General features: G+C 38.6%; 1 protein-coding gene and 1 pseudogene across 2 annotated transcripts in view; both read right to left on the bottom strand.

The window, feature by feature from the left end:
* CSTPP1 (centriolar satellite-associated tubulin polyglutamylase complex regulator 1) overlaps positions 1-23401 on the bottom strand; it is a 199975-nt gene that overhangs the window by 159091 nt on the left and 17483 nt on the right. The gene's annotated exons all lie outside the window — the stretch shown is intronic.
* On the bottom strand, positions 16266-17255 carry LOC112924080 (small ribosomal subunit protein uS2-like; annotated as a pseudogene).

Raw genomic sequence — 23401 nt, 5'->3', positions numbered from 1 at the left:
AAGATTCAGATATATAATTTACCTAAATGTTAACAGCCTGGTGAGTAGCAGAGACAGGATTTGAATCTAGGTCTATGGTCAGGACTGCACTATATTGCAGCCCTTAACGAGCTATGCCAAGTGGAATTTTCTTTTTTTTAAAAAAAAGATTTTATTTATTTACTTGAGAGAGAGAGAGAGAGAGAAAGAGAATAAGCAGGGGCGTGACAGAGGAAGAGAGAGAAGCAGGCTCTCCAATGAGCCGGGAGTCTGACTCAGAGGTCAATCCCAGGACCCTGGGATCATGACCTGAGCAGAAGGCAGATGCTTAACCAACTGAGACACCCAGGTAGCCCCCAAGTGGAATCTTCTAAGGACAAGTTACAAATTAAGGAAAGATTTCTTACATTAATAAATATAAAACAGACAAAACTAATACAATACATTTGGGCATCCAAACCACCACATTGCTGCTATTCAGCTAGTCAAACTCAAATACCAAAAGATACACTGAGGGCAAACAAAGCATTACACGTATGTTAACATCACCTGTGACAACCAGAAAACAAGAAGTCACTAAAGATCTTTACGTAAAGTGGAGGACGAAAAACTGAAGTCCACTTCCCTCAACCAACAGAGGTATTGTACAAGTTAACAGCTGTGCAAAGCTGAGTGCTTTGACATTCAAACAGTCTCTAGCCAGTCATTAATCCTTCCTTTTTCCTTTCTTCCTAAAACTGGTGATTTTTGATATTTTGAGGATGTCAGTAAAGGTCATGTACTTAAATCCTATTGCCTCAATATTTCTAGCCTAAATCTCATAATACAGAATTAGTAGGTTGGAGTCCTGTAATTTCAAGTGCCAGAAGCTACAGGAAAAAACAATTTTTTAAGGAGGCTTTTACCGAGATCCAAACTTAAAGTACTCAGCTGGCTGACCATAACAAAATGTACTGCCTGAATATCCAAGAAATCTGAAGTGGCAGTTTCCCACAGTTACAATCTATGGGACATGTGAAGACCGCAAGTAATAACCGTCATGACAGTAGCTTTGCAAAAATAGTTACTCGTAGAACAGTATTGTTATGAAATCAACTCCATAAAGTCATAAAACTATTTTCCAGAAGGCATCATAGGTTAAATAAAACCCTATAAACTGACAAACATGGAGTAAATCAAGTGCCACTCATAATGTCATGTCAGGCAGGGAAGTATTAAAGTTACAAGGCAAGGGGCACCTGGGTGGCAAAGTTGGTTAAATGTCTGACTCTCAGCTTCACCACAGGTTGTGATTTCAGGGTTGTAAGACTAAGCTGCATGTTGGGCTCCACACTCAGGCAGAATCTGCTTGAGGTTCTCTCTTCCTCTGCCTCTACCCCTCCCACTCATGCTCTCTCTCTCTCTAAGATAAATAAATGAATCTTGGGGCACCTGGGTGGCTCAGTTGGTTGGGCATCTGCCTTTGGCTTATGTCACAATCCCAGGGTTCTGGGATTGAGTCCCACATTGGACTCCCTGCTCAGTGGGGAGCCTGCTTCTCCCTCTGCCTCCCTATGCTCTTTCTTGCTATCTGTCTCTCTCTCTCAAATGGATAAATAAAATCTTTAAAAATAAATAAATAAATCTTTAAAAAAAATTTTTTAAGTTACACTGTGAAAATCAATTGTGCTATATAGTCATCAAAGGTTGTAGCCTTTGGCTGAGTGAAGTAAGTCAGTCGGAGAAAGACAAACATTATATGTTCTCATTCATTTGGGGAATATAAATAATAGTGAAAGGGAATATAAGGGAAGGGAGAAGAAATGTGTGGGAAATATCAGAAAGGGAGACAGAACGTAAAGACTCCTAACTCTGGGAAACGAACTAGGGGTGGTAGAAGGGGAGGAGGGCGGGGGGTGGGAGTGAATGGGTGATGGGCACTGGGGGTTATTCTGTATGTTGGTAAATTGAACACCAATAAAAATAAATTAAAAAAAAAAAAGGTTGTAGCCTTTGGGGAAAACCATGCCTTTACAGACTATTAGGAATTATATTTAGTAATATGCAATTAACTATGAATATAAGGATTAATGGTATTAATACAATAAGGTAACATCAATTACTTGTCATTTTACATTCAAACTATTTCACAAAAATTAGCTGGCATTCACAACAACTCATATAACAGTAACAGGACCTCATTTAGTCTAACAGAAAGATACAGAAATGATTTCTAATTTATCTGAAGGTAAAGGTAGCTGAAAACTCATGGGTTTAGAATTCCTGATCTTCTCCCTTCTGTTTGATACTGCTTCTATATGAAGGTGGGGATTCTCTTTCAAATATGAGTCTCACATGTCAAATCCCCACTCAGAACTGTGTCTACACCCTGTTTATGGGATATGGTTGTAATAATGCCCAATAATCCCTTTGTCTATTTTTGTTATGAAAGTAAACATGCTATTGTAGATATTTATAGATACTCCAGAGGCCTAGGCCAAAGTGCACAAGGTCATGGGGTGAATGAATGGAACAGCATAGCCTAGACTGGCCCTAATTTAGATTACACAGAAAACTCATGCCAACATTTACCATAGCATCTAAATTAATAGTGTCAAACACCAAATTACCCTATAAAAATATACTCTGGGATCTATTTTACCAGACCAACATAATTTTTGACTCCTCACTCATAGCTCTGTTGCAATGTCCAAGCCTACCTTTCCTGCCAGGCTCAAGTCAAATGCCGCTTTCTTCACGAAGCTTTTCCTGATTCTCTCTGACCCAGAAGCAATCTCCCTTTTCCGGAATTCCCTAACCATCTATTTAAAATATTTCCAATGTCACTTTATACCTGGAGACAGTGATTTCTGTTATACATGTGTTATCTTCTTTGTTAGACTTCCAACTCCTTATAGGCTGCTAGTGACCATGACTCATTTATCTTTTATCCCCTTTAACTCTTAGGACCATTCAGTGTCTTCCACATACCAGTCATTCAAATATTTACTGATTGAATACATAAACTGTATCACTATTTATACACTGTGGTGCTATTCTTTATTCAACCAAACCACTTCAGGATTGCGCCTCCCAGGTGGGAAACGCTAAGTACCAAAACACATTCTGTTACAATATTAGGGTTCTTACAGGACGCCACTTTTGTCCGGTTCTCAACCCCTCTTTCTGTTGCCTTTTTACTGTCCCCTCCCTCTCATCCAATGAGAAAGCACTTGCTCCTTCCATTGTTACTAAGGGCCTCATTATGTTCAAGGTAAAGTGAAAAAATGCATTCGATGCAATTACCAGTTCCTCACAAATTTGGAGGCTACTTGTCATTTCAACATCCAAGACTTGAATAAAAGAAAGTCCAAATTCTTTTCACTCCTAAGAACTATTTTCTTTTTAGACAAAATGGAAGCACACAGCACAGGAAGCAGTCCTCAGTAAGCCACCGTTCATAAACAGCTTTGCTGAAAGCGTAACAAAGGTTCTGTTGTGCTCTTGCATGGCAGGGCCAGTAAGCAGCAGGGGCAGATGAACTCTTTACGAAACAAAGGTTCTGTCTTCATGCAAATGTTTGCATTAATAAAAAATGAAGAAAAAGATATAGAAAATGCAGGCTAGCTGGACATAATAGGTCTCTAAACGGGAGGTTTTTCACATTTTTCAGGCGGAGTCAGCAGGTCTTTTAAAAACTTTGTCATTCTGAACATTTCACAGACATCACAAGAAAGACATGCAAATAACAGAAGCAAATCAAAGGACATCCCGCTGCTCTGCTGGCGCCTCCCTCATCCATGCCTGGTTTGTCATTTTCTGTTAACCCTAGTGCTGGCTGCTGTTTTGTTGAGGAATGGAGTCCCTAGCCCATGTGGCAGTACATGTTCAGCCAGCTGGCCCCTGCACTGATGACATTACAATGCAAGCCATGTACTACCACTCAGGGACACGTGCTGCCAGGCAACAAGTCCAATGTGGGTTTTTTGCACACTCGGCTTGCAAATCTACATGGGAAAGAACCTCTAAACTGACCTCTTAATAAGATATGATCTCTTGAGTATGAGCATTACTGAGTAGTTCTCTGAAGATGGACTTACTGAGGACCAGATATACAAAATCTAAAATCTGAGGGGAGAGGTTGACCAAATACCCACTATGTGTCAAGCACCATATTATGTGTTCAACCTGTGTTATCTCATTTTACCCTCACAACTACCATCTAAGGTAGCTACTTACTATTTTCATTTTATAGCTGAGAAAACTGAGGCTTAACAGGGGTTATAAACCTGTCTAAGGTCACACAGCTAATAATGGCAAGCCAAGACTCAAAACTGCCCAATGGCAAATTCTATTTCTTTCTTTCTTTCTTTCTTTCTTTCTTTCTTTCTTTCTTTCTTTCTTTCTTTCTTTCTTTCTTTCTTTCTCTTTTTTAAGATTTTATTTATTTATTCATGATAGACATAGAGAGAGAGAGAGAGAGAGAGGCAGAGACACAGGCAGAGGGAGAAGCAGGCTCCATGCCGGGAGCCTGACACGGGACTCGATCCCAGGACTCCAGAATCGCGGCTGGGCCAAAGGCAGGCGCTAAACCGCTGAGCCACGCAGGGATCCCCAAATTCTGTTTCTTTCTATTCATTTTTCTCTCTCTCTTCAAGGTCGGGTGACTAAAACCTAACGGACTCTGAAAGTATCACAATGACCATATTCACCCACTGCAAGGCCACGGAGGTATCCCTCTTTCTCCATTTTAATCATCAGGAGTCTTTATCATTAATTTTTAAGAGTGAATGACTTTTTTTGTTAGGTCATGATAAGAATCTATTTAAAGCTGAAAATATTTTCTCACAGAAAAATGGATATAATTTAATATGTTGTACATAATTTAGAGGATTTGAGAACCTCCTAAGGTTTATCTATAGCTCCCCTGAGAATTTATGACCCACATGTTAAAAAAAAAAAAAAGAAAACCAAAAACCCAGAACCCACATTTTTCTTCCCAGGAGCACATGGTGGGCTTTCTTTCACAATGATGGCCCATCAAATCCCCTGACCCCAAAATTCCATTTTCTCCTCCATTTCCACTGAACACACTATTCCTCTTTACCAGGACTTGAAATCTCGTAGGTCCTCCCACAGATTGTTCTACCAGCCTCTTGGTTGTACTAAACTTAGAATCAGTCACTTCATTACTATTCTCACCACTGCTCCTGAATTGCACAAGCTTAAGGAGTGGAAGGATTTAAAGATCATATCATTTAACTACCATCATTTTATAGATAACAAAATTGAAGGGGTGCCTGGCTGACTCACTGGGGCACCTGGCTGGCTCAGTTGGAAGAATATGTGACTTGATCTTAGAGTCATGAGTATGAGCCCCACATGGGGTGTAGAGATTACTTAAATAAATAAAACTTAAAAAAAATGAAATTGAAGTCTTTCCTCATTTTTTTCACTCCTGATTCAACGATGAAAAGTATCTGGGCTTGCTCAAATGCAGCTTTTTTTTTTTAGATTTTTATTTATTTATTCATGAGAGACACACAGAGAGAGGCAGAGACACAGACAGAGGCAGAAGAAGAAGCAGGCTGTATGCAAGGATCCCAAAGCGGGACTCAATCCCAGGACCCCGGGATCATGCCCTGGGCCAAAGGCAGATGCCCAACCGCTGAGCCACTCAGGCGTCCCTCATATGCAGTTCTGAAGTTCTCCATATATCCATCTGTAATCACATTGCTGAAGTTTTTCTTTGTACATAGCAAGCAAAATAAGTCATGGTAAAACGAAATTATCTTCAAATATATTTTCATACTCTCCCTGAATGGATCCAACCTTCCAAATGGAATGATCAAATTATATTATCCAGGCTTCTTCTTTTATCCTACTGATAACCTATTCAGGTCTCTGGTGTCAATCATAATTCAGGAAAAATTATAAATAAACTTTTCTTTGACCTATGATACATGATAATACTTATTATAAAGAGTTACTTGTATTTAACACAATGATTGGCTAGAAGATATTCTAAGTATTGATAATCAGACTACTAAATTATGCTGAAACCTTAATTTGGAGAAAACCAAAGCAGGCAAATTATTACATCCCCTTATAATAAAAGGCAGGAAAAGAATGTATTTTAGAAAAAGAAAGAGGTAATTTCAGTTAAAAAAAAAAAAAAAAGGCAAAGCTCAGCAGTACTGGAAACTTGGGAGAAACAAACATAATCATATCCTATAGATTTTAAAAGAGATGGTTGAGCCAGGCTGGCTCAGTCAGTAGAGCCTGCGACTCTTGATCTTGGACTTGTGAGTTCAAAACCCCACACTGGATGTAGAGATTACTTAAAAATAAAATCTTTAAAAAATATAAAATAAAAGAGCTGGTTGAATAAAAGCAGTTATCTACAGAACACAGGAGAGGAAGAAATTGAGACAGGGTGGAAACAATGCCTCTCAATGTATGCCTTAATATATATTTTTTGAACCTTGGAATGTGTTATCCTGTCAGAGTATATGCATATTTGTACTATATATATTGCACATTAACTATGTATATATAAGCATATATTAATACTGTGTATGTGCACAGTTAAAAAGATTAGAGGTTGAGACAATGCAGATCCTTTTTTTTTTTTTTTTCCCATTAGTAAAATCTACCCCTAACATAGGGCTTGAACTCATGACCTGAGATCAAGAGTCCCATGCCCCACTGGCTGAGCCAGCCAGACATCCCAGAGGATTCTTTTCTTTTAATAATAGCTTTACTGAAATATAATTCACTTACCATAAAATCCACCCTTTTAACATGTACAATTCAAGTTTTTAGTATACTCAAAGAGTCGTGCAACCATCCCCACTACCTCATTTCTTCATCTCTTCAATCCTCCAAAGCAAGTACCCATTAGCAGTCAGTTCCCATGCCCTCTTCTCCTAGCCCCCAGAAACTATTCATCTATTTTTTGTCTCTACTGATTTCCCTAGTCTGGACATTTTCTATAAATGAAATCATACAATATGGGCTTTTCTCACTGGCTTCTTTCACTTAGCATCAAGTTTTTGAGGTTCCTCCCTATTATAGCTTGTGTCAATACTTCATTCTTTTTTTTCTTACTGAATACATTTCATTCTGAGTTTACTACCTTTTGTTTATCCATCCATCAGTTGTATTCATCTTGTTGACTATTAAGAACAATGTCACTGTGAATATTTGTGTACAGATTTTTGTGGAGCTATTTTTCACTCTCATGGGCATATGTTTAAGGGTGCAAGTGCTAATTATATGGTAACTGTATGTTTTATTGCCAAATTGTTTTCAAAAGTGGCTGCATCATTCTATAATCCTACCAGACACATACGAGGGTATAATTTTTCTACATCCTTACTAATACTTGTTATTGCCCATATTTTTTTTATTTTAGCCATCTTAGTGAGTTTGAAGTGGTATCTCATGGCTTTGATCTGCATTTCTATGGTGATTAATAATATTGAGCACTTTTTAAATCTGTTTTTTAGCCATGTGTATGTCTTCTATCGAGAAAAACCTATTCAAATTCTATTTTTTTTCTTTTTTTTAATTTTGCTGCAATTTCAGTATAGTTAACGTACAGTGCTACATTAGTTTCAGGTATACAAAATGGTGATTCAACATTCCCATTCATCACCCTGTGCCCATCACAAGTGCCCTCCTTAATCCCCATCACCTATTTAATACATCCTCCCATCCCCCTCCCCTCTGGTAACCATGTTTGTTCTCTATAGTTAAGAGTCTGTTTCTTGGTTTGTCTCTCTCTCACTCTTTTTCCCTTTGCTTTTTTTGTTTCTTAATTTCCACATATAAATCAAATAACATGGTATTTGTCTTTCTCTGACTTATTTTGCTTAGAATTATCTCCATCCATGTTGTTTCAAAAGGCAAGATTTCATTCATTTTTAAGGCTGAATAATAGTCCAGAGACAATGCAGATGCTTATGTGATACAGTAGTACTAATAAAGTATTTATACAATGGGACTTTAATTTCTTTAGAGATGGAAAAAAGCTAAAGTTAAAAGGAACTAAAAACATTTATAGATAAGAGGGTTCCAAATTAAACCAATATACCCCTTTGTATTTTCTAGGGTTTTTTTTCTTTTGTTTACATATTTATTTATTTATTTGAGTGGGAGATGGGCTGAGAGGGAGGAAGAAGGACAAGCAGACTCTGTGCTGAGCACAGAGCTTCACATGGTGCTCAATCTCAGGACCCTGAGATCAAGACGAGCAGAAACCAAGAGTCTGACACTTAACTGACTGAGCCACCCAGGTGCCCCATATGGTTTTATCCTTTCTCATTTTTTTTTTCTTGTATACTTATTATATTTTTTAAAAATTTAATGGAGTACTTTGTTTTGATCTTATTTGTTTGTTTGTTTGTTTGTTTGTTTGTTTGAAGTCGGCTCCACGCCCAATGTGGGGCCTGAACTCATAACCCTGAGACTAAGAGTTGCATGCTCTACCAACTAAACTAGCTAGGCACCCCTATAAATATTTCTTTATACAAACATTGCTGAACATAAAAATATGTCCCTAGAATTTTCAGTTTTCTTGGCCCAAATCATTATGCTATATCCCTACTGGTGATAATGTTCTCTTTGATTCCTTCCCAAATTCCTCCAATCTCCTGTATCTCCTTTTTTTCCCTGAACTCCTATTACTTATCACATAGCACTTGATTGCACACTGACTCAGTGTTATTTCATCAGTTAGTGTCCTCAACTACATTACCACACAATTGAAGACATTCTTTTATTTTTTAATAATTATTTAATACTTAAGTATGGTCTTTGTCCTTGAGAAGCTTACCATCTATTAGAGAAGTAGATATACAAATTAACAATATAATATAGTATGATAATTGTTATAAAGGAGGTATGCAAAAAGTGTAAACAGAAAAGAGTGGTTTTGTTGACTCAGAGAAAGAGTTTCAAAAGAGGAACACTTATGCTGAGAAAGCCTGTGAAAGAATTCGCCACGTGAACAAGTGGAGAGAGGATATTCAATAAAGACACATCAGCACAGGCAAAGGATGAAGATATTTTTCATATTTGCATAGTGGATCTGAAAAGCTAAAAACAGTTCAGTATTGCTAAAAGATAAGTTTAGACAGCATCATCATTCTAAAGGACTCTATAAGGAGCACAGATTTTGGGAAATCACTGAATTTCGAGCAAGAAAGTAAAAGACTAAAACAAAAACAGCAACAAAAAAAGAAAGTAAAAGACTACTACTTCTAAAAACTTACTGTGACAGTACTGTGAAAGAAGTGGAGGGAGAATGCACAGATATAAATCAAGCAGTTCTTCAAACATCTGGGCCAGAAATAACAAAGACCTGAATTAGGAAAGTAACAACAAGAATGATAGATCAAAACAAAAGAGGGATAACCAGTAGAAGTTGATAATCGATTGGATATGAGAAGTAAAAGATGAGAGGAAATTTAGGATGATTTCTGGGTTCCTTTCTTGGGAATTTGGGAATATGATGGCCCCATTCACTATGATCAAATATAGGAAGAAGGGTCCATGTTATATGCCTTATACATCTTTTGCAGTATCAGCCATAGTGCGGAGTACACACAGTCAATTTATTCTGTTGACCAACTGGCTGTATTGAAAAAAGACCAAGATCCTTCTGTTTAATGATCTCAACTGACCATTTTCTAAAGTTGGTACAATCACCATGCATTAGCACCAGAAAAGAACTTTTGGGCACAAGATCACTGGAGTGGACTAACTTATCTAGGAAATAAAATTAAATAGGCAGTGCCTATGTGAATGTGAGTAGTGTGTATGTGTGTACACACGTGTGTATGCATATGTCAGGGAGAAAGGGAGAGGGGAGTGCATAACAGAAGACATCCATATATTTATATAATGCTGTGACAAAGACTGCTAGTTGCCTACCCCAGCAATCTCTTCCTCTTTAGAAACATACTCCAATTTTTACCTGAGCTCATGGCCACTGGCATAAATATCATATTTTCTCATTATCTTTCTTTGTAGCTAGACTTTAGTCATGTGATTAAGCTATAAAATATAAGCCCAGTATGGTGTGGGTCTTCTAGAAAGTACTAAAATGGAACTGATTCAGCTGAAAGATGTCCCTTATTTACCCTAGAGGATAATAGAGAGCTCCTTCAGTCCTCATGGATTGTGAGGTAAAAGATGGAATCTCTGGTTAAGATGTTGGAGCAAAAGCATGGAAACCTGAGTTGCTGATTATACTTTGGAGCACACCATACCAACCAGAGACTGCCTATGTTCAGACTTGTTTTCCACAAAAAGAGAAATAATCTTTTTTTTTTTTAGATTTTATTTATTTATTCATGATAGACACACAGAGAGAGAGAGGTAGAGGCACAGGCAGAGAGGGAGAAGCAGGCCCCATGAAGGGAGCCCAATGCGGAACTCGATCCCAGGACTCCAGGATCACACCCTGGGCCAAAGGCAGGTGCTAAACCACTGAGCCACCCAGGGATTCCCGAGAAATAATCTTCTAACTTGTTCAAACCAAGTTATTTTAGTTTTTTTCTGCTGTATCCAGACAAACCTACTATTAACATAAAGTATCTATATGTTTTCCCAAAAGTATGAATGAAGGGATCAAATTAACATACCAATCAGAATGTTCACTGGCCTATTCATGGGTCTAGGTTAGTGCATGATACAATGGCAGAGTGTTTCAGACACTATTCTAGCAATTGAAGCAATGTAATGCTATCTCAGTGCTTATTATCATTGTTGTGAACAGGTAAGGTCTTAATGACTTTCATAACTTGAACAATAACATTTGTAACACCCCTGAAAATTTACTAAATATTTTCACATACATTATCTCACTGAGCCTTACAACCAGCCCAAGAGTCAGATAAGGCTGGGATTATTATCACCATTTTACAAATGAGGAAATTGCCCAAGGTCACACAGCTTATAAATAGTAGGGCAAAGATTTGAACTTTAATCTCATGAGTGTAAATATTTTCCACTGAATCAAAGAATTAGGATAATTCTTGGAGAAATTTAGAAAGTTTAAAAGATCACCATTATCTTAAAAATAAGTGATACAAACATGATGGTAAAACAGACCACAAATCAATGTATTGGTATTTCACAGAATTTATATAAAGACTTCTTAAAATTAATTTTTCTGCTTACTGAGAAAACATTCTGTTCAATTTTAGAACTGATGACAGCACCATTTCCTTCTAAGATCCTGTATTTTGCATTAGAGAGAAGAGTGAACAAATGAGGGGCATTGCGTGAAGAGGTAGCAAAGGGGAAGCAGAACTTCTCTTTAATGACCACTTGTCTTTGGACAAAATAGGTCAGATCCTATTCAGTTCCACCTGGTGGTAGTGTTAAGATGCTTCTACAATTGCTTCCAGAAATCTCTTTTCATGAGGTAACTGGATGATGGACACTAAGGAGGGCAAGTGATGTAATGAGCACTAGTTATTATATAAAACTGATGAATCACTGACCTCTGCCTCTGAAACCAATAATACATTATATGTTAATTAACTGAATTTAAATAAAATGTTTTAAAAACCTGGGGGAAAAATAAAAAGAGAAATCTCATTTCAGAAAATTAAATGGCTCAAATAATCAAGCTCATGAAGGAGAAGTGAATTGACCTTCAGTCCAGCTCTTAAGCAGTGAATTGATCACAGCCCTGCATTGCCGTGCCACAAAGGCATCCAGGCTCAACAGCCCAAGCAAGGTCTCATTATACAAGACCTACTTTGTTTTTTTTTAATTTTTTTTTCAGATTTATTTATTTTAGACAGGCTAGGGGAGGGTTGAGAGAGAGAGAGAGAGACAGAGAGCAAGCACACGAGTAGGGGTAGAGGCAAAGGAAAAGAATCTTCAGATTCCCTGCTGAGCCCGGAGCCTGATGTGGGGCTCCATCTCATAACCCATGAGATCATGACCTGAGATGAAACCAAGAATCTGATGCTTAACAACTGAGCCACCCAGGTGCCCCAAGAACTAGTTCTTAATCCTTGTCCTACAGATGACTCCTTGGGGCCTTATGCAAGTTATTTGACCTTCAAATTCATGTCTTCATTAGATTATGGGAGAGAATGATACTTTACTCCCCAGAACTATCTGAAAGCCTGATTAAGCATAAGTAAACATTTTGTGTATACAATTTTAATATAAATGGATATGGAGAATGAAATTGCTGCATTCTCTTCTATTTCCCTAATTTTTACTTTATCTTTCCAAAACAAAATGACCCACTAGAAATGGATCATTTCTCATTAATGGATCTAGTTTAAGGGAAATGTTAAGCTGAGGATAAGAATCTGAATGGTACTAGAGGGAGAAGGAAAAGAAGTAAAACTTTACTTTCAATTTCATTTTCTTGAGAGTACAAAAGCATGGAGCTGATAGCAATCTTATTAGGACATCTAGTTTAATCCTTTTTTAAATTAGAAGACCAATATGTTACTGCATTTTATTTTATTTTTTAAGATTTATTTATTCATGAGAGACAGAGAGAGAGACAGAGAGAGAGGCAGAGACACAGGCAGAGGGCAAAGCAGGCCCCATGCAGGGAGCCTGATGTGGGACTCGATCCCAGGACTCCAGGACCACGCCACGGGCCAAAGGCAGGCACTAAACTGCTGAGCCACCCAGGGATCCCCTGTAATTGCATTTTAAAATGTTACTTAAAGGGCGCCTGGGTGGCTCAGTGGTTGAGCATCTGCCTTCGGCCCAGGACGTGATCCTGGGGTCCTGGGATCAAGTCCTACATCGGGCTCCCTGCATGGAGCCTGCTTCTCCCTCTTCCCGTGTCTCTGCCTCTCTCTGTATGTCTCACATGAATAAATAAATAAAATATTTTTAAAAAATGTTAAATACAGAATCCTTTATCTTAAAATAGCAAAGATTTACATATCTCTGTAGTCCCTTCTCATTAGTGTATACACCAGTTTGTATTGGAGTTCCATTTTTCCAAAATATTTTATTTCATGTGCTTTTTCACATATATATAAAGTCTTCTTGGGAATTATTTAGTGATATAATATTCTATTTTTAATCTACTTCAGTTTGCTTCTAGATTATTTCAAGTTTTTTCTTTTTTTTCTTTTTTTTTTAAGATTTATTTATTTATGATAGAGAGAGAGAGAGAGAGAGAGAGAGAGAGGCAGAGACACAGGCAGAAGGAGAAGCAGGCTCCATGCCGGGAGCCCGATGTGGGACTTGATCCCGGGTCTCCAGGATCGTGCCCTGGGCCAAAGGCAGGCGCCAAACCGCTGAGCCACCCAGGGATTCTTATTTCAAGTTTTTTCTTAAAGATAATGTGATTATAAACATGTTTATGTGAACAATTTCTTTTTGAGTTACTTCCTTAGGACATATTCCCAGAAGTGGAGCTTTAGCATCAAAAGATACGCTTATTTTTATAGCTCTTGTTATGTACTGTCAAAGTGCTCTCCAAAAAGACTGTACTACCTTCAAGAAACGGAGACCAATTTCTTTGCAGACATCTCAGTATAAAGCTTTAATTTTAAATTAACCCAACAGTGTCATTTGCAAAACTTAAATTATTGGTGAACCTGAATATTTAGTTAGGTTATCTTTTCTCTTACACAGACTTTTAATTATAAAAGCAACACATTCTTCTGTAATAGAATACAAAAGGGTATGAAGTAAACAGTAAGGCATCCTTACTTGTAAGCACGCTCTCTTTTTTTTTTTTTTTTTTTTTTTTATTAATGATAGTCACAGAGAGAGAGAGAGAGGCAGAGGGAAAAGCAGGCTCCATGCACCGGGAGCCCGATGTGGGATTCGATCCCGGGTCTCCAGGATCGCGCCCTGGGCCAAAGGCAGGTGCCGAACCGCTGCGCCACCCAGGGATCCCCTGTAAGCACTCTCTTAATTCAATTTCCCAGAGTATTCACTGTTAACAGATTGTTATACTTCCTCCTAGAACTTTTTCTATCTGTGATCGTACATATATTTATAAATGTTCATAACATGTTTACAGAAATGTAATCGCACTGTACTCTATAACTTATATTTTCACTTAAAATTTTACTTATATCTTTCCCTGTTAATGAATGTAACTCATTTTTTAATGGCTGCATAGGAATGTCTACTAATGGTTAATAAATTGATATCTATCAATTTCCTTATTGATGGGTATGTAGATTGACCCTAATTTTTCACTTTTACACGTGAACAAACTGTTAAATAACTTCCTCTGGTCACTTGTCCTGAAGGACTTAGTTACTATAACACAAATTTGTACCATTTATTTCCTTTCCATGTCATATATTAACTTTTAGTCACCATATTCATTGTAATTTCCCTATCTTGTCACTCCTCTTTTATCCTTGCTATTTATCCTATGAAAACTTTTTTTTAATTTTTATTTATTTATGATAGTCACACAGAGAAAGAGAGAGAGGCAGAGACACAGGCAGAGGGAGAAGCAGGCTCCATGCACCGGGAGCCTGACATGGGATTCGATCCCGGGTCTCCAGGATAGCGCCCTGGGCCAAAGGCAGGCACCAAACCGCTGCGCCACCCAGGGATCCCTATCCTATGAAAACTTAAAAAAATATTTTATCTACATATCCATCTGCTCTCAAATATCTATTATTGGTTTATGTCATAAAATTATCTCAGGGGTAAGCATACTTGATTATTTTCTCCTGGATATAAAAGTATTTTAACATTTTAATTCAACTAGAATTTATTGTGCCCCATAAGGTAGGAGGTGTGAATCTAAATGAATTCCCTCCACGGTCCTTCCAACTGTCAACTAATAAATTTTTCACATTATTTGCTAAACTTAGTTTGTCACAAATTATAAGAAAATGTGCTTTGATATCTATTTTTGGGATATATATAAAATCACACAGTATGCAGTCTTTTGCACCTATCTTTTCTCTTTTTTCTTTCTTTCTTTCTTTCTTTCTTTCTTTCTTTCTTTCTTTCTGTCTTTCTTTCTTTCTTTCTGTCTTTCTTTCTTTTTCTTTCTTTCTGATTTTATTTATTTGAGGGAGAGAGCATGTGCACAGAAGCAGGTGCAGTGGCAGGCAGAGGGACAGGGAGCTGTGAGTAGTTGTTCATTAATTCTCATTGCAGCATAATAGCCCACTGTTGAATATACTATGATTTATTTATTAATTTCCTTGTTGACAGTATTTTTTAAGTTTCCAGTTTGGGCCTATTATGAATGGTGTCACTATGAGTATTCTAGTATGAGTATTTAGTAAACATATGTCTGCATTTCAGTTGGTTCTGTGCCTAGGAATAAATGACTGAGTCATAGGGTATGAGTATGTTCAGTTTTAGCACAGACTGCCAAACAGTTTTCCAAAATATACCCATTTACACTCCCACAAGTGTAAGAAAAAACTTTGACCATATATAATTTGTGGTCCTATATTCATCTTTAAAAAAAATGTTCAAGTCTTAATATCCAATACTATAAAGTAATAGTGGTTTGGTGTGCCGGGTTAGCTCAGTCGGTAGAGCATGCAACTCTTGATCTCGGGGTCGTGAGTTCAGGTCCCACATTGGGCATAGAGCTTACTAAATAAATAAATATCAGTGGTTCTAGGAGGCATCTTTGTTTTGTTCTTATTTTCAAGAAAAACGAACTTAATTTTTCTCATAGTTTTAAATAAATAACAGAGGTTAGAAATACTCTATTTTTAGGGGTTTTTTTTGGAGTTTATCAAGGTTAGAAACTTCAAAAAGCTAGATTATTTTGAGTCTTAGTATCTATTAATATGCTCTTAAGGGTATATCCAGTTATTATATTTAATAAATATTGTAGAAATTAGACTAATATTGCATTTCTGGGGTAGACATGTCACATTATGTACTAGAAATCTATTAAGGATCTTTCACACTTTTGTTCATATCTTTAAATAGTTTATAGTTTCCTCTTTTAGGATTATTTTTGCCAGGTTTTATGATCAATCAACACACTATTGCCCCTTTAACCGAAATAAAAAAATAATATTAGCTAATATTTTTGGAGCTCTTTCTATGTGCCAGGAACAATGTTATGAGTTTTATTCATTTAATCTTCATAACAGTCTTGAGGTACCTGGGTGGCTCAGTCTGTTAAGTTTCCAACTCTTGATTCTGGCTCAGGTCATGATCTCAGGGTCATGACATCGAGCCCTGTATCAGGCTCTGCCTGGGCATGAAGTCTGCTTAAGATTCTCTCTCTCCCTCTCCTTCTTCCCCCTCCCCAACTCTCTAAAAACAAAAACAAAAACAAAACAAAACAAAAAACCTTCATAATAGTCTCTTTGTTTTGTTCTGTTTTCTGTGGAAGAGCAGCTTAAGACCACTCAGTGGTTGTTCCTACCCATTCAGTGGCCTGAGCAGTGGGAGCTGCAGACCAATCTTCAGTGGCTGGCTGAGCGCTCCAGTCTTCAGTAGGGAACTGCTAAATAGGCACAGAGGGCAGCTGCATGCCTTCAGACCAGTCTGCAACTTCAGGCTGAGTAGCCTGAGTAGTAGTTCCTGAATAGTGAACTCAGGAGCTGGAGTCATCCATTCACCCTGAAATTCCTCCTTAGTCACAACCTTTTCAGCAGCAACCTGTTCTTCCTTTTCAATCTCTTCAGGATCTCTGTAGAAGTAGAGATCTGGCATGACTTCCGATGGGTGCTCACGGGAAATGGTGCCACACATGCACAGGACTTCCCGGGCTAGCATCCACCACATCAGACCCACTGAGTGAGCTTCCTTGTCATTGCTAAGGGATGGCAGTGTCCATGTAGCACAGAGGAGAGTCTGTGTTACACAGAGCAATGGTAGGCAGGTTAACATAAGATGCCTCTGTGAGAGGCTGGTGGTCAGCCCTGGGATCAGTAACCACCAGAAGCCTTGGTTCTCAGAAGGCTGCCTAGATCTGGTTTAGTGAAGGTTCCAGGAATGAAGTGGCCAGCAATAGGAGTGGCTCCAGTAGCAGCAGCAAATTTCAGCACAGCTCACTGGCTAGTATTCCTGGATATGACACTGACATCAGCTGGGTTTTCAATGGCAACAATGGCACGAGCTGCCAACAGAAGCTTCTCCCAGGTTCTCTTCAGATTTATGATGCAGATACCATCACTTTTCCTTTTATAGATGTACTGTTCCATTTGGAAGTCAAGGTTGGTGCCACCTAAGTGGGTTCCTGCTGGAAGGAATTTGAGGACATCCTCCTCCTTCATTTGCAGAACATCAAGGGCTCCGGACATTGTTAAAATTTCCCTTTAAGTTACAATGGAAACACAGAACAACGCTGTATGGACCCTTCCCTGGGTAGTGTGGAAAGCTGATAATAGTCTTATTACTATTCAGTTTACAAATTGGGAAGCTTATAAAAAATAAAAACAAAAACAAATTGGGAAGCTGAGCATAGAGAGGTCAAGTAATTTGCCCAAGCTGACATAGCCATTAAGAAATATCAAAGCAGGGGCAACTGGGTGGCTCACTGGTTGAGCATCTGCCTTTGGCTCAGGTTGTAATCCTGGGGTCCTAGGATCGAGTCCCCAATCAGGCTCCCTGCAAGGAGCCTTCTTCTCCCTCTGCCTATGTCTCTGCTTTGCTCTCTGTGTCTCTCATGAATAAATTAATAAAATATTTTTTAAAAAAGAAATATCAAAGCATTAAAACAATTTTGAACAAGAACAGCAAAACTGGAGGACTTCTATCTGATTTCTCAAGACTAGTGATAAAGACAGTAATTGGGGATCCCTAGGTGGCTCAGCAGTTTAGCGCCTGCCCCCAGCCCAGGGTGTGATCCTGGAGTCCGGGGATTGACTCCCACATCAGGCTTCCTGCATGGAGCCTGCTTCTCCCTCTGCCTGTGTCTCTGCCTTTCTCTGTGTGTGTGTGTGTGTGTCTCTCATGAATAAATAAATAGAATCTTTAAAAAAAAAAAAAAAGAGGGATCCCTGGGTGGCGCAGCGGTTTAGCGCCTGCCTTTGGCCCAGGGCGCGATCCTGGAGACCCGGGATCGAATCCCACGTCGGGCTCCCAGTGCATGGAGCCTGCTTCTCCCTCTGCCTGTGTCTCTACCTCTCTCTCTCTCTCTCTGTGTGTGTGTGTGTGACTATCATAAAAAAAAAAAAAGATAAAGACAGTAACTAAGACAGTGCGGTATTAGCATAAAGATAAATATATATAGTGATGAAATAGAAGAGAGCATCTAGAAATACATACACACACACAAATATGGCCAATTCATTTTCAACAAAGACAAGGTAATTCAATAGACAAAAGATAGTCTTTTCAATAAACAGTACTGGAACAACTAGATATCTATAGGCAAAACAAAACAAAACAAAACAAAACAAAAAGAAGAACCCTTACTTCACACCATAAAAAAAAAAAAAATCAACTCAAAAGCCAGAGACCTAAATATAAGAGTTAAAACTAACTTGTAAGAGACAACATAGGAAATAATCTTAGTGATCTTTGGTTAGGCAAAAAATGGCCCAAATAGGCATAAAAAGCTTAAAGCTATTAAAGAAAAAAATTATAAATCTGACTTTATCAAAATTAAAAAGATGTGCTTTCAAAAGACACAAATACAAGGCAGTCTGAGAGAAAATAACTGGAAATCATATATATAACAAAAACATATTCAGAATATAAAATGAAATGTTAATATCAACAAGACAAGCTACTAACAAAAAAGGGCAAAAGATTTTAATAGATACATCATCATACACAGATAACAAAAATACATGAAAAAATGCTCAACATCATTAGTCATTAGGGAAATTCTGTTGTTTTTTAATTTTTTACTTGAAGGGCTTTTTAAAAGTTTTTATTTTAATTCCACTTAGTTAACTACAGTGTTATTTTAGTTTCAGGTGTACAATATGGTAATTCAACACTCCATACATCACTCTGTGCTCATCAAGACAAATGCATTCCTTAATCCCATCACCTATTTAACACAACCCCCTACTCTCCTCTCTGGTACAATCTGTTTGTTCTCTATAATTAAGAATCTGTTTCTTGATTTCTTTCTCTCTCTCTCCCTCTCACTTATTTTTCCCTCTGCTTGTTTGTTTTGTTTCTTAAATTCCACATATCAGTGCAATCATATGGTATTTATCTTTTTCTGACTTATTCTGGTTAGCATTATACTCTCTAGCTCTATCCATGTCATCACAAATGGCAAGATTTCATTCTTTTTTATGGCTGAATAATATTCCATGTGTGTGTGTTTGTGTGCATGTGTGTGCACCATATCTTCTTTTTTTTTTAAGTAGGGCCCACATCCAGTATGGGGCTTGGACTCATGACCCTGAAATCAAGACCTGAGCTGAAATCAAAAGCCAGACATTTAACCAACAGCCACCCAGGCACCGCGATTCTTGGCCACTTTAAACAAGGACCCCGGGGATCCCTGGGTGGCGCAGTGGTTTGGCGCTTGCCTTTGGCCCAGGGCGCGATCCTGGAGACCCGGGATCGAATCCCACGTCAGGCTCCCGGTGCATGGAGCCTGCTTCTCCCTCTGCCTATGTCTCTGCCTCTCTCTCTGTCTCTCTGTGACTATCATAAATAAATAAAAATTAAAAATAAAAATAAAAAATAAACAAGGATCCCCCTGCCTCTAGTTTTCAAAATGTATTTCTCATTTTCATCTGAGACTTTATCAGAATTGCCTTTTACCATTCATATTTGTCAATATTTCCTATTTACTATCCAACATTCTCTTCATGACTATGCATTCTCTAAGAAGATGGGGGCTTTTTCTCCAGGTCTCTCTTCTGGATCTTCAACAGAACTGCCTTTAACAGTGTCTTCACAGGGATGCCTGGGTGGCTTAGCAGTTGAGTATCTGCTTTCGGCTCAGGCGTGATCCTGGGGTTTCCATGGGAAGCCTGCTTCTCCCTCTGCCTATGTCTCTGCCTCTCTGTGTCTCTCATAAATAAATAAATAAAATCTAAAGAAAAGCAACAACAAAAACCCAAGTTCCTTCAGAGCAATATTGGCTTTCCCTAGCATGCATCTCAAAACTCTTCCAGCCTATTCCCATTACCCAGGTCTAAAGCCATTTCCACATTACTAGGTATTTGTTATAGCAGCACCTGACCCCTTGGCACCAATTCCTTTTTTTTTCTTTTTTTAAAGATTTTTTAATATTTATTTGAGAGAGAGAGAGAGAGGCAAAGGGAGAGGGAGAAGCTGGCTCCCCACTGAGCAGAGAGCCCAACGGAGGGCTCAATCCCAGGACACCAGGATCATGACCTGAGCCAAAGGCAGACACTTAATCAACTGAGCCACCCAGGCACCCCAGTACCAATTCTGTCCTAATCAGTTTGAGCAACTATAAAAAAACATCATAGACTGGGTGGCTTAAACAAAATTTCTGGGAGGCCTGGTTAGGCACCTGCCTTCAGCTCAGGTCATGATCCCAGGGTCCTGGGATCAAGCCCCACATTGGGCTCCCTGCTCAGTGGAGGCCTGCTTCTCCCTCTCCCTCTACTGCTTCCCCTGCTTGTGCACTTGCACACTCTCTCTGTCAAACAAATAAATAAATATTTTTTAAAAACTGGTAATTTTTGTGGTATGTAATTATGTATTAATAAAGCTGACAGAGGGATACCTGAGTGGCTCAGCAGTTAAGCACCTGCCTTTGGCTCAGGGAGTGATCCTGGAGTCCCAGGATGTAGTCCCACATCAGGCTTCCTGCATGGAGCCTGCTTCTCCCTCTGCCTGTGTCTCTGCCTCTGTGTGTCTCTCATGAATAAATAAGTAAAATATTTTTTAAAAAAATAAAGCTGACAGAAAGATCATAGTTATTTTTTCTTGGTTAATAACAAACCTTGTGGGCAACTTGGGTGGCTCAGCGGTTTAGCGCCACCTTCCACCCAGGGCCTGATCCTAGAGACCCGGGATCGAGTCCCACATCAGGATCCCTGCATGGAGCCTGCTTCTCCTTCTGCCTGTGTCTCTGCCTCTGTGTGTGTGTGTGTGTGTGTGTGTGTGTGTGTCTCATGAATAAATAAATAAAATCTTAAAAAACAAATAACAAACCTTGTAACTTATAAATTATTTGTTTCTGAAAGTTCAAAATCACCAGTAAATTTGTTTGCTTATTTCTATTTTTGTTATTTAGTTCTAATTTTTATTTTCTTCAGTTTGTTACTTTGTTCCTTTTCTAAATTCTTTAAGTGTTGACTTATCTTTTTTTGATAGCAACAATAATTCTTCTAAGCATTGCTTTATATATGTCTATAGCTTTTAATTGTGCTAAGGTTTAAAAAAAATATCTTGTTATATTCCAAATGTATTATCTGACTCAGTTGTAGAGGAATTTAATTTTTAAATATCCTTGTGGTTAGAGGCACCTGGCTGGCTCAGTTGGTGGAGCCAGGGTTGTGAGATCAAGCCTCATGTTGGGCTCCACAATAAGTGTGGGGCCTGCTTAAGATTCTCTCTCTTCCTCTGCACCCACCAACCTCTCCCTCTTAAAAAAAAAAAAAAACTCGGGGGATCCCTGGGTGGCTCAGCGGTTCAGTGCCTGCCTTCAGCCCAGGGTGCAATCCTGGAGACCCGGGATCGAGTCCCACGTCAGGTTCCCTGCGTGGAGCCTGCTTCTCTCTCTGCCTATGTCTCTGCCTCTCTCTCTCTCTCTGTGTCTCTCATGAATAAATAAAATCTTAAAAAAAAATTCTATTTAAAAAAAACAGATAAATATCCTCACGGTTAGGTGCTTTTAAATTGTACTTTCGGGATCCCTGGGTGGCGCAGCGGTTTGGCACCTGCCTTTGGCCCAGGGCGCGATCCTGGAGACCCGGGATCGAGTCCCACGTCGGGCTCCCAGTGCATGGAGCCTGCTTCTCCCTCTGCCTATGTCTCTGCCTCTCTCTCTCTCTCTCTCTGTGACTATCATAAATAAATTTAAAAAAAGTTAATAAATTGTACTTTCATTTTCTCTAATTTTATTGCATAATACAGTAAATATAATTTCTGCCTTTTATTTACCAAAAATTTATTTGCATCTTGCCTATGATATTTACTAATTATCCATCTTTTTAACCAAATTTTCCCATTTAGTCCTTTTCCTAAATGTTTTCATTGTACCTTATTGTTTGTAATGTTCAAATTTATTAAAAAGGAATACTAATCATTCTTTTTTCGTAGGTTTAGTTAAGACAAATAAGATAATATACCTGGATATACTTTACAAACAATAAAGGATTACACAAGCATCAGTTATTTATGTTTTAGTAATAGTCCAATCCATTTTTTTAAATATTTGTTTATTTGAGAGAGAAAGAGAGCCTGCACAAGTAGGAAGAGGAGCAGAGGTAGAGAATCTTAAGCAGATTCCCCACTGAGGACAAAACCCTGTGCAGGGCTCTATCATGCCCTGTGCAGGACCTAGAGATCATGACCCCAGCAGAAATCAAGAGTCGAACACTTAACTGACTGAGCCACCCAGGCGCCCCTCGTCTAATTCATTTAAATGTAACATAAAAAAAAAAAATGTAACATAAGACCTGTTTAATTTAGGCCCATGCTTCATTCACTTAATCACTCATTCAAACATTATTGTGAACATCTAGTATATACAAGGTACTGGGAAAATGAAAACATTTAGAGCCATGTTCTTTGTTTCAAAAGAGACAAACGAGCAAACTGACAAACACAATACAGTATAGTAGAAAACCACAATAAAGCCTACCTTCTTACAAAATACTGGGGATCCCTGGATGGCTCAGCGGTTTAGTGCCTGCCTTCCGCCCAGGGTGTGGTTCTGGAGTCCTGGGATCAAGTCCCACATCAGGCTCCCTGTATGGAGCCTGCCCCTCTCTACCTATGTCTCTGCCTCTTTCTGTGTGTCTCTCATGAATAAATAAATAAAATCTTTAAAAAAAAATACCAGAAAAGTTTAGGAACTGTAAGTACAAGTACCTATGAAGGTATGCAGTAAATACAGGTAAAAACATAAGGTTAGTGTTATGGAATAAGTGTCTGTATCCCCCAAACACATTTGTTGAAATTCTAACCCAGTGTGGCTGTAGTTGGAGTAAGGAAATAATTAAGGTAAAAAAAAAAAATGATCAGAAGGGTGGGACCCTGATCCAGGAGGATTAGTATCCTTTTTTTTTTTTAAGATTTTTTAAAATTTATTTATTCATAGAGACACAGAGAGAGAGAGGCAGAGACACAGGCAGAGGGAGAAGCAGGCTCCATGCACGGAGCCCAACGTGGGACTCGATCCTGGGTCTCCAGGATAACACCCCGGGCTGCAGGCGGCGCTAAACCACTGAGCCACTGGGGCTGCCCAAGATTAGTATTCTTTGACAAAGAGACAGGAGAAAGCTCCCCTCTGCACACATGTATGCTGCGTAGTACATAGCAAGAAGTACACAGCAGAGAGTCATCACTAGAAACCAAACCCTGTTGGACCTTG

This window comes from Vulpes vulpes, chromosome 5 (genome assembly GCF_048418805.1).
Source record: "Vulpes vulpes isolate BD-2025 chromosome 5, VulVul3, whole genome shotgun sequence".
Lineage (NCBI taxonomy): Eukaryota > Metazoa > Chordata > Mammalia > Carnivora > Canidae > Vulpes > Vulpes vulpes.
The sequence above is the reverse complement of the archived record's forward strand: the minus strand, read 5'-3'. Positions and strand labels throughout refer to the sequence as shown.